The 12,678-nt window shown below is 36.5% G+C and overlaps 1 pseudogene; it reads right to left on the bottom strand.

Annotated features, from left to right (window-relative positions):
• Window positions 1-11,782, bottom strand: part of LOC149142361 (uncharacterized) — a 38,512-nt pseudogene extending 26,730 nt beyond the window's left edge.
• Between the last annotated feature and the right edge of the window lie 896 nt (window positions 11,783-12,678).

Below are 12,678 nucleotides of genomic sequence, written 5' to 3'. Positions count from 1 at the left end.
GTGTGTGTACATATGGAGAGAGAGAGATATGCAAGAAGAGAAAAATATAAAGAGAGATGTGGACATAGAGAGTGAGAGAGGAGAGAGGGAGGGATGGAGAGAGAGGAGGGGGAAGAGAGAGGAAGACTAAGAAAGAGAGGAGGGGGTATAAAGAGAGAGAGAGAGGAAGTGAGGGAGAGAGGATAGAAAGAGGAGAGATAGAAGCAGAAAGAGAGGGAGGAAGAGAGAAAGGGGGTGAGGGGAAATACAGGAGAGAAAGAGACAAAGAGTAAGAGGAAGAGGGAGGGTTGGTGGGTGAGGTAGATAGATAGTCATGGAGATATGAAGGGAGAAAGACACACACACACACACACACACACACACACACATACATACATACATATATATATATATATATATATATATATATATATATATAGAGAGAGAGAGAGAGAGAGAGAGAGAGAGAGAGAGAGAGAGAGAGAGAGAGATGGAAGGGAGAGAGACAGTTAAGAAGAGAGTTTGAGATAGAAACACATATAGATACGAAGATATGAATATTTTTTTTGGGGGGGTGGGGGTAAAGATATAGAGAAGGGGGGAGAGAGAGAGAGGGAAGGGGAGATAAACATATAAATGGAAATAGGGGAAGAGTATGGGGGAGGGAAAGAGATAGAGAGAGAGAGGAAGAGAGGGAGGGAGGAGAGAGAGAAGGTGGGGAGGGAGATTGAGAGAAGACAAATTGAGGGAGATAGAAGCAATTTTGAAGGGTGGAGAAAGAGAGAGAGAGAGAGAGAGAGAGAGAGAGAGAGAGATCATCATAAGATAAATAGGGAGACAAAGTTGGAAGAAGTAGGAACAATGGGAGAGAAGGGTTACAAGTAACATCACAAAAATGTGTGCACATTCTTGAACACATGCATAGTCCTGCCAAGGTCTATCCAACATGAGAAGGTGAGAGAGGAAGGTGGGTAACAAATTTATGGTTGTGGACATTAGTATAAGGAACACATATGCATTCCTAAGAACATGTGCATGCTTTTTTATACTAGATATCTTCCCCAAAACACATGCTTACCACTCACCCAACATCAAAACAAAAATCTAGTGAAGCATAGAAGAGAAACTACTATGTAAACACATGGTATGAGCTTTTGTGTGCTTGGAAAGATATTTTTGTCCACTTGTGTTATTAGGAATCAATTTTTTGTCTTATTGTGTACCTAGAAGATAAATTTTATGTAATTAGAATGCAATTTGAGTAATTTGAAGGAAATTATTCTCTTGTTGAGGAATTGGAAAATAAATTTCGTCTTCTTGTGTAATTAGAGAAAAAAATTTGTAATTGGAAGACAATTTAAGTTTTTATTTGTGATTGGAAGATAGTTGTCGTGTCCTTGTAATTATAATCCATTTTTAAATATGGGGAACATCATAATTAGAAAATAAAGTTGTCAAGGGAAAAACAACCCATAGAAAATATCATTAAACCAAGAGAAAAGACCAAGCTAGGTATGAAAAAAATGTAGACTTTTAGAAAAGGAGAATCTGACTTCTATCACAAAAAATGAACCTTCAATGAATATTCCATCAGGAAAAATTAATGTTGATGATTAGATGATGATGGATTTTCTTGGAGCTGATTATAGTATGGTTGAAATTAGAGAGGTAATCGGTGCACAACTTCTTGATGAAGAAGTTCCTATGGTGCAACCTCTTGTTTTGTTAAAAAAAATGTAGTAAGAAAGGCTCAATTTGACTTTAGCCTTAGTCAAATTGAGTAAATCGAATTTCCACATTAGCAAGACAACTTGGAGAAAGTTAACTAGTGTGACATGGCTCTTGTCACTCAGTTATCTTAGTAAATTCAAGTTAGGGGCTAGGAGTTCTGTTATGCATGTGTTGATTGCTAAATTATAGCAATCTAGTTCAGATATTTTCAGTTGTGTTCAGGTAACGGACCTCTAACTATTGATATAGTTAGTTGAAGGTCAGTTGTGTAGTAGGACAACTATATAACTCATAGATCTATCAATTAACTGATCAATCAACCAAAAATAGCTAATGCATGCATGGAATTTTAATTCCTCAGCTGAAGTGGAAGAGATAAGGCCAGTGCAACATGATTTGTATACTAGTTTGAGTGTACAATTGTTGCATGTAGTCAGGAGATCAATCCTTGGGAAATTGCATAGGAAAATAGGGGGAAATTCCTATGTTTTATGAGATAAATTCCTAAGGAATTACACAAGGAAACAAGAGGCTAGATAAGCAAATAATTGGCTAAGTGTTGGCCAGAGTTTCTCATTCAGCAGAGAGAACAATTATTCTTTTGTAGGTTGTGCTCAGAGCTGGAGCAAGCAATTGTAATAGTTTCTCTATTCAACTGATTAATGCAAATAGGCTTGAGGGGTTTTTCCCATTTGGGTTCCCCTAGAAATCATTGTGTACTTGTGGTTTTTCTTGTTGCATGTCTATGCATGTTGTTCTAAATTGTGATTTCCATTCCGCAGATCAGAAGAGTAGAATTGTGTCTCTTGATTTTTTAGTTTGAAATCTTGAGAAATTACAATTTCTATAAAATTTCTACATGGTATTAGAGCCCCGAAATCACATTAGAAACAATCTTTCAAATTTGTCTCTCAAGAATTTCGATTTTGCAACTTCAGTGAAGCAAGTTTTCCTTCATGCGGGGAAATGTCTTTCAACGAACTGAGATTGGAGTATGCCTTGGAGGGTAGTTCGAATTTCATATCCTAGAAGGATCAAATGGAAGGAGTGTTTGATGATGATGGTGCATTAGAATATGTTAAAAATGACATTGCAAAACCCCAGAAATCTGATGCACAACAATTAGCCCAATGGAAGAAGGATGTTGCAAAGGCCAGGAAAATTCTTCTGGAAGGTGTGAGAGACCATGTGGTCTCAAATCTCCATGGAAAAGAGACATCATTTTCTATATGGAAGGCATTGACTGAGCTATTAGAAAATAGAAGTGACCATAGAAAATTGTTTGTGAAAGACAAACTTCGAAACATTAAAGCGCAGAAGAATGATACCATTCCATAATATCTCTCCATATTTACTCAAGTTCATGATGAGCTTGGAAGGGTTGGGGTGAATGTTGGACAAGATGACCAAGTGAGCCTAACTCGTCTAAGTATTCCAAAATTCCAACACATTTACCAAGACTTTGTGAATGGAAGGGAAAAATTACTGAATTGGGAAAGGTTGTGGTCTGATTTGGTTCAAGAAGAGTTCAGGAGAAATACTAGAGATGGAACATCATCAAGAGGAGATGATGAAGAAAATTTTTCATTGGTTGGAAAGGGGAAGAAGGGAGACAGAAAGAAGACCCAAATAAAACCCGAATCCAACCAAAATAATGGAAATAAGAAAGACTTGAGTAAGATAAAATGATCCTACTGCCACGAATACAGGCACTATGCAACAAAATTTCTGCACAAGAAGTCTTCAGGAGGAGCAGGAGCTGAAGCACTGGATTCACAATTTAAATTAGACTTCAACCTGATAGCAGGCATGACTAGCATTATTATGGGGAGTGTGTGGTAGCTTGATTCTGGTGCCTCATTCCATATGATAGGGTCAACGATTTTTTCAATAGCCTAGAGGAGAAGGATCTCTAGATGCATATCAAAATGGGGGATGATGGGAGGTACAATGCTACAAGAATTGGTACTGTCATGTTTGAGAGGCAGAAAGACTCTCCTCTTCACCTCAAAGATGTTATATTTGTACCTGGGATGAAGAAGAACCTGATCTCCATTGTAGTATTGGAGGATGAAGGCTATGATGTTATTTTTAGTAAAGGGAAAGCCTTTCTGAGACACATAGCTAGTGGGCAAGTGAAACAGATCGGGGTTTGTGTGAGGAACCTATACAAACTTGAGATGGGAGATTTCACTACTTTTAGCAGTAAGGCCAAAAAAGTGTAGAGTCAAGATGTTGAAGAACTCTTGCACAAGATACTGGGTCACCTACACCATGGCTCCTTAAAAATGACGCAGCAAATTACCACCGGTCTTCCTAAAGGCTCCCTTGACCAACAAGATGATTGCAAGGGTTGCACATTGGGGAGATATGTCAAATCCACCTTCCATGGTCGAGAAAGTAGAGAAAATGAAATCTTGGAGTGATTCCACTATGATGTTTATGGATCTTTTCTACAACCTCCACAACAAAACATAAGTACTATGTTATTTTTATTGATGATTTCTCTAGAAAATGTTGGATCTTCTTCATGCGGAAGAAGGATGAAGTTTTCTCAAAATTTGTTGAATTCAAAGCATTGGTTGAGAAGGAGACTAGGAAGAAAGTGAAGGCTCTCAGGAGTAACAATGGAGGTGAATTTGTTTCACATGCCTTCAAGGATTTTTATGCCAAAGAAGGTATTTGAAGAGAACTGATAGCACCCCATAACCCACAACAAAATGGGGTAGTTGAAAGGAAGAAAAGAAGCATAGTGGGAGTAGCAAGAGCCATGTTGCATGATCAGGGGCTACCATTACATATATGGGTGAAAGCATGCAACACCACATTATACTTGCGGAACCAGAGTCCTCATAGCATACTTGGTATGATCACACCGGAGGAAGATTTCTCTAGGAGAAAGATCGATGTGTCTCATTTCAAAATTTTTGGAGCTACATTTTATTTTCATGTCTCCAAGGATTCGAGGAATAAATTTGAGCCTACAATAGAGTTGGGAGTTTTTTTAGGATACAACGAAACTCCACACAATTATCGGGTGTATTTACCTTCATTGAGGATGAAAATTGTGAGGAGAGATGTCAAGTTCGATGAGGAGAAGGCTATAAGATGATCTCTCAAATGAGAGATGAGTATCCTGCCAGAGAAAGAGGTTCTAGCTCCAAAGGAGGAGCCTTAGTAGGTTTTGGAGAAGCCACATGTAGCAGAGCAAACAGGAGGCAGAGTGGAGGCACCCACTCAACCACAATCTTCCAAAGGGGGGAGTAAGAGAACTAAAGAAGTTGATGGATTATTGTAGGATGTTAGGGAGAATGTGGGAGATCCTACATCATAACGCAGGAAGAGGAGGTCACCTGATAGGTACACTGGTTACATGGCTCTCATGACAGAGCTCATTGAGACAAAGCCTTCTTCATTTGAGGAAGCAATTTCTCAACCTGTTTGGGTTGATGCCATGGTGGAAGAATATGAATCCATCATGAAGAACAGTGTATGGGACGTCGTGCAGAGACCAGAAGGGAAATCAGTGGTTGGTTCCATATGGATCTACAAAGTACAAGGCCAAATTTGTGGCCAAAGAATTCTCTCAGGTAGAGGGAGTGTACTATGAGGAAAATTATGCATCAGTTGCAAGATATTGCTCAATCAAATCTGTTCTAGCATTAGCTATGCAGAAGGGATGGAAAATCCACTAGATGGATGTGAAGGCTACCATTCTCAACGATGTTGTTAAGGAGGAAATTTGCATAGAGCAAGAAGAAGGATTTGAGACATATGATCGAGAGTAACGTGTGAGCAAACTTAGGAGAGAATTGTATGGTTTCAAACAGGCACCCCAACCATGGTGCACTCAAATCAATAGTTATATCAGTGGATTGGGCTTCACCAAAAGTGAAACGAATTCAAAACTCTATCACATTGTGGTAGATGGTATGTTGCTTATTCTTGTTTTGTATGCTGATGATTTAATATTGGCAGGTGATCGGTAGCTGATCCGCTCTTGCAAACAGGATCTTGCAAGGGAATTTTAGATGAAATATGTGGGATTAATGCATTAATTCTTTGGGCTGGAAGAATGGAAAGGTGATTGTGAATTGTTTATGTCTCATGGGAAGTATGCCTCTGAAATACTTCAAGTATTTCACATGGATAATTGTAAGCCCATGGACACACCTTTAGCTACAAAATGGATGAAGGAGAATGCCGGTTCAAGTGAAAAGGCTGATGCTGACATTTATAGGAAGCTTGTGGGATCTTTGATGTATCTTGTGAACATAAGACCCAACATATGCTATGCATTAAAACAACTTAGTCAAGCTATGGTGAGGCCTACCAAGTTGTATTGGAAGGTAGAAAAGCATGTGTTACGTACCTCAGAGGAACTACTAAGTATGGATTATGGCACAGGAGGACAGAGGGAGTGAAGCTCCAAGTCTTCACTGATGCGGATTGGGCAAGGAGTGTATCAGAAAAGAAAATTACTTCAGGTACTATCTTTAGTGCTAGGTCTACAACTATTTCCTAGTACAACAAGAAGCAGAGAACTGTGGTGCTCAGCTCAGTAGAGGCTGGCTACATGGCTACAAACCAAGAAACATGTGAGGCTATATAGATGAGGAAAATACTTGTGGTTATTTTTTAGTCAGGAGATGGATTCGATAGTGATATATTGTGATAAGCAGAGTTGCATTAAGCTCACTGAGAATCTAGTACTTCATGACAGGTCCAAGCACATTGATATTCAATATCATCATTTGCAGGATTATGTGCAGAGGAGACTTCTAGTACATTCCCACTGAGGAGTAAGATGCTGACATCTTGATAAAGGCATTGTCAACAGGTAAATTATAATTCCACAGGTGCAGGGTAAGGGTGGTGAAAAATCCCTTTCTTTCTAAGAGGGAGTGTTAAAAAAAATGTAGCAAGAAAGGCTCAATTTGACTTTAGCCTTAGTCAAATTGAGTAAATAGAATTTCCACATTAGTAGGACAACTTGGAGGTTGTTAACTAATGTGACATGGCTCTTGTCACTCAGTTAACTTAGTAAATTCTAGTTAGGGGCTTGGATTTCAATTATGCATGTGTTGATTGCTAAATTTCAATAATCTAGTTCAATTACTTCTAGTTGTATTCAGTTAATTGGCATATAACTATTGATAGAGTCAGTTGAAGGTTAGTTATGTAGTGAGACAACAGTCTAACTTAGAGATCTATCAGTTAACTGATCAATCAATCCAAAATAGCTAATGCATGCATTGAATTCGAATTCCTTAGCTGAAGTGGAAGCGATAAGGGAAATGTAACATGAGTTGTATACTAGTTTGAGTGTACAGTTGTTGCATGGAGTCAGGAGATCAATCCATGGGAATTATGCAAGAAAATAAGAGAAAATTCCTATCTTTTAGGAGCTAATTTCCTCATGGATTTAGCAATGAAATAGGAGGTTAGATGAGAATATACTTGGCTAAGTGCTGGCCATAGTTTCTCATTCAGTAGAGAGAAAAATTATTCTTTTGCAAGTTGTGCTCGGATCTGGAGCAAGCAATTGTAATAGTTTCTCTATTCAATTGATTAATGCAAAGAGGCTTGAGGGGTTTTTCCCAATTGGGTTCCATTAGAAATCACTATGTACTTGGGGTTTTACTTGTTGCATGTTTATGCATGTTGTTCTAAATTTTGATTTCTATTCTGCAGATCAATATAGTAGAATTGTGTCTCTTGTTTTTTTTAGTTTGAAATCTTGAGAAGTTGAAATTTCTATCAAATTTATACATGTTTGATAATGTTTTATTTTAGAAACAACCCAAAAGTATGCTCAGTCCCCTTCCAAGAGTATAACTCCACAATAGAGAGGTTAAAAGTTCTAGAATATAGGTCCATCCCTACCTAGAATGGACACTGTGCAACAAGGAACTTCAAAACGCCTTCAGGGGGATGAAAGTAGTTTATTGTTACTTGACAGATAGCTACTTAATCAAAATACTGAATCCTATAAAATTATGAAATAAATACTTTGAATTGAAGTCTAATGTAGGAAAATGTCAATTCTTTTCGTTTTTGTTAAAATCTAGGAGTTTAACTATTGTTAGAAGAATTCTACACATTGAAACAACTGTTGGGGCCTACTTTTGTCTCTTTTTGGATACCCTATCTTGCTACTTTTTATAATAACTTGTTCCATTTGACCCTTTTTGACACCTCAAAATCTATCCTATCCTTGTCAAATGGTTCCAGTTAATGAATGGAGGTAAAGTCACAATTAGGCCTATTTTCATATGTCTTTGGTTAGTCTAGATAGATGTTAAGTGAGTTCATATTCTTTTGACTAAATTTGGTTGCAACTTTACTAGGATTCTTAAGCATGAGGATAGGAACTTGATGGGATTGGAAGATTACACTGGAGGATCAACATTTAAGTTCATGTTGCACCTGGCAGCTGTTCGGTACTTAGTTATGCACTTCATTCAGTACCATGTTCCAAAATTCGGTACTAGTAAACTAAACAATGATTCCAAAGCAACAATGTCATCTTCTCGTGTTTCTTTTGACAGTAGTGACAATGACTCCCTCCCAAGAATAGTGCCACAAAAAGATTTCTATGGATATGCTAAAATGTATGATAATCTCCAAAGATCTGACTTGCCTTAATTAAGTCCATATCATATTTTGTATTATTTTTCTTGTTCGTTCAGTTATGATAAATTTAGGCCGTGATCTCTTTAAAGGGAGTGATTAGCATTGCTATAGGGGTTGGAAAGTGAGAAGGAGAGAACAATACTTAGAACATTTTCAAAAACTTTGTTATATTTAAGCTTGGAACTACTTCATATATGTATTGTTGAAAGACTGTTAATGTAGAAACCTCAACTTCAGAATCTATTTTATGAATTAATGTGTTATTAATCTATAAGTTAATTGTTGTAGTTTAACTTATCTAAGGTCGTGGTTAGGGCCCATCATTTATCTCATTCAAATTGTAATCGATTTGTGTTAGAGTAGGAATAGATTTATATTGATATAGAATACTTATAGTATGGTTGATAATATTCTTAGTGTGATTACAGTTAATTGAATTCTTCAGTTTTTGAATATTTGATTTCCAGTTACTCAGATTTACATTTCAACATCATTTTCATTTGTTAGATCTATAATATGAAGATGAAGCATTGGATTTTCAGTGTGGAGGTTGAAGTATTTTAAATGAACAGTTCTTGGATTCGAAGAATTTCGACTTATAAACTTTGAGACCTGAAATGGAGGGTTCAAATTATTTACGAATCAAAATCTCTATCTTTCAATTAGAACTGAGGACTCTATATTCATAATTTTTCAAAGTGTATGGTTATTGATTTGGCAACAAATTAAACTTTGAATCCCTTCATTCCGATATTGGTTTTATTTTTAGTTAATTTTCAAAAGCAGAAACAACAAATGTGTGGTTAGTATTATAGATTTTACTTTTGTTTGAATGGTTTCCTGTTTATGAACTGAAAAAGTGTTTCAAGTCTTATGTATTATTGTTAGAACCAAAATTTGTTAACATGTTAGAAATGAGTGAGAATTGGTTTGATTGAAAACCCTAGGTTGGAATTCTGAGTGAATGCATCCTTTTGAGTTAAGTCATTATTAGAGTTATTTGATTGGGGTATGTTATTGATAGATTTTCTTTGAATAGGATATACAACTTGGATTGATCTAAGTAATTACATTATATTTGAATAAGATAAAAATCCCGGTACTATAAACACTGCACATTGTTATACTAACTTAGTCCTTTGAATTATGTTATTTAGTACTTTCGAGTGGTAATTCATAGGTTTCTTCACTTCAGTAAGTGTGATCAGAGTAGTGAGTGATTTTTGAACTTGAAGTTAAGACATATACTTGAGTTTCAGTATTTGGTACTTCATGTAGTACTAGGCCGATCTTAGGATTAAATACAATGTGGACTAGATAGTTGGATCTGTACCTAAAATCGTGATATTTTGTAGCTCTAAGATTACAAAACTTGATTGACATTTCAAGTGAAGGGAAATTAATATAAACATATAAAAACCCTAACATTTTTGGCATTGTTTCTGGGGAGTTGAAAACAGTCTAGGTAACATTCTTCTTTTAGTAGTTTGGTATATTTATGTTTGTGACAGTAAAATTGTAGGGAAACTAGAGGGCATAGAGAGTATGGTAAGACATGAGTGAAGAGCCACACATCCACTATGGTGGGGTTGATCCAAAGTTTGGTTGTCCCTAATCAATTTCCTTAGTTATTTTTCTTATGCGTAAAACTAGAGGTAGACCTAGAGACAATAAAGGAAGATTTATTCAAAGTGAGAAATTTCTTTCAGATTTGTTTGGTCCTATAAAACACCCCCAATTAACCCTGTTATTCGTTATGTAGGAAACGTGGAGAAAGGAGAATTTTTTGGTGACGTAGTGGCCTCAAATAAGGAAGCACCATATACGTAAGAGACAGTACATTTTGAAGGCACAACACAACAAGGGCAGCATATATTGGGAGCAGTTATGGGAACAAAAAAAGTACCAGTACTTAAGGAAGTGGCATTTTCATAGGTAGAGTCAGCAGCGGGATCACCTCAAAGAGACTTAGGACTAGTGCACATAAGACCTAATTCAACTGAATCTTCTTTTAGTTGGGACACTACACCATATTATACTACCTTTAGACATTTTAGAAGAATGGTTAGCAGCAAAGGGGAAGATAATGGAAACAATGACATAATCAATGGTAATGGTGGAATGAGAGATGGACCTAGGGGCAGACCTGATGAAAATGAACATGAGGAAGAAACAAATATTGCATTCGGATTTCCAATCTTAGATGTTACAAGAAAAATTACTATGAAGAACATACCTTTGGCATCCCTTCCAATTTTCCATGGTATGCCTTCAAAAGATCCTGATTTTTGTTGTTTGAATTTGATATTCTTTGTAGAAGTTATAATTATCATGATGAAATCCGTTTTTCTCAAGAAATACCAAGATTATTGTAAAAGAAAAGACATAAATGACATTTTCAGGATGTAAAAAATGGAAGAATTTTGGAAGAGTATCTTGAAATATTTCTCTATAATTATCACAAATCCCGAATAGGTAATTTAGATGAGAAACCTTTAAGATTTTCTTCTTAAAAGGGCTAAGGGAAGATTTCATTGAAACCTTACAACTCTTAAGCTCAGGGGACATCTACAAGAAGCCTTTTGTTGAGATAACAAAGATTTGAAGAACTTATTCCATAAGCCAAGCTAAAGTAGGAAAAATAATTCATGACAGTTCGAGAGACTCTGTATCCAAAATTTATAAACATGTATAGGGAGGAGTTACTCGAACTGAGCTAGGGAATCTTTTGGAAAACTTTAAGACAAACATTTTGAACACTATTAGTGACCAATTGGATACTCTTAAAATCAAGAAAAAACAGGAAGAGGAGAAGGCCGCTCTAGCCACTTTATGTACTAAGTGCAAAAGGAAACATCCTAAGAGAGAGTGTCTTATAAATGTGATAGAGGTTTGTGGGATTTACACCCATGATAACCCCACTGAGAAATGTCCCTCCTTACCAGGAATACAAGCTATTTATAAAGGAGGGGCTGAAACAAGTGAGTTTCCACAAACTTCTAGAATACCACCATGGAGGGAACCAAATAGTAATATTTATCAATATCCTAATGGGAAACATTTTCCCAAATATCAAACATGGAATCCACAGAAACCTTATTCTCCATGGTCAACTTGACCACCCCAACATTCACCATGGAATCAAGGATGGAGAGGAAACCCTTATGAATGTTTATTAGCCCCAAATTCCAGCGCCCTCATATCCCCATTAACAACCACAATATCCACTTTATGCACCATACACATCTAACATTCCTCAATACCAGCAAGGGAATAATCCACCCTATCCCACATAGTAGCAACCTATGTTACCATTACCACCCCCACCACAATAACCACTACCATTACCCCAAAATGCAAATCCGCCTTCACAACAGATGCAACAGTCATTCAACTCAAATCCTACAAAGCCAATACAACTTCCTGCACAACCCATATCTAATCCTAATAACAGACCTCCTCATCTTGTCCAAAACATAGAACTGTATCCTTTTCCCACCTATGTTATCAATTACTTTCCTATAAAAGAAATTCAACTTAGGTTTGGGAAAATGATTATTAAGAATAAATTTGTAGTGGTCATACAAGAGGAGGATCACCAAATAGAATCTGAAAACAAATATGATGAAAATAAAAAAATGGAGACTGAAAAGAATGATGTAATAAGAGAACCATAGGAATCATTGGAACCTAAAGAATCTCCTTTTCCAAAAAGACTACTTGTAAAGAAAATTGAAGTACCTATGGAATATGATCTGGAATTTGAACTAAGAAACATTTGTATAAAGATCCCTTTATTACAGGCCATTAAAGACATACCTATCTACACCAATATTATTAGGTATATTTGTATCAAGAAACCTGGAAGGAAGAAAAATAACAACCAAACCATTAAGGTAGTTAGCCAAATTTTTGAAATGATATCAGGGTTTCCACCAAAATATGATGATCCAGGGAATCCAGTGGTAGCTATAGGAATCAATGGGACTTTTCTTCCTAACACTCTAGTAGATTTGGGAGCATCCATTAATGCAATGATCATTGATACCATGACTTTGCTGCAACTAAACCAGGTAAGACCCACACCTATTGTGTTGGAATTAGCAGACAAGTCTATTGTCAAGCCCATTGGAGTCCTAGAAGATGTGATTGTAATTGTGGCCTCTTGGGAATATATGATAGATTTCATAGTGATTGTAACAACCCTGGTGAAAATTCCATGTAATAAAAGTTAATAAATGAATAATAATAACCACAGTTATGGGACACTTATTCCAATATGAATGGAGATGAATGTTGGACAAAACATCCTAGTTTGGGTGTTCATTTGGT

This window comes from Pinus tabuliformis, chromosome X, assembly GCF_031772625.1.
Source record: "Pinus tabuliformis cultivar Carrire ecotype Pingquan chromosome X, CPIR1, whole genome shotgun sequence".
Classification (NCBI taxonomy): domain Eukaryota; kingdom Viridiplantae; phylum Streptophyta; class Pinopsida; order Pinales; family Pinaceae; genus Pinus; species Pinus tabuliformis.
The sequence above is the reverse complement of the archived record's forward strand: the minus strand, read 5'-3'. Positions and strand labels throughout refer to the sequence as shown.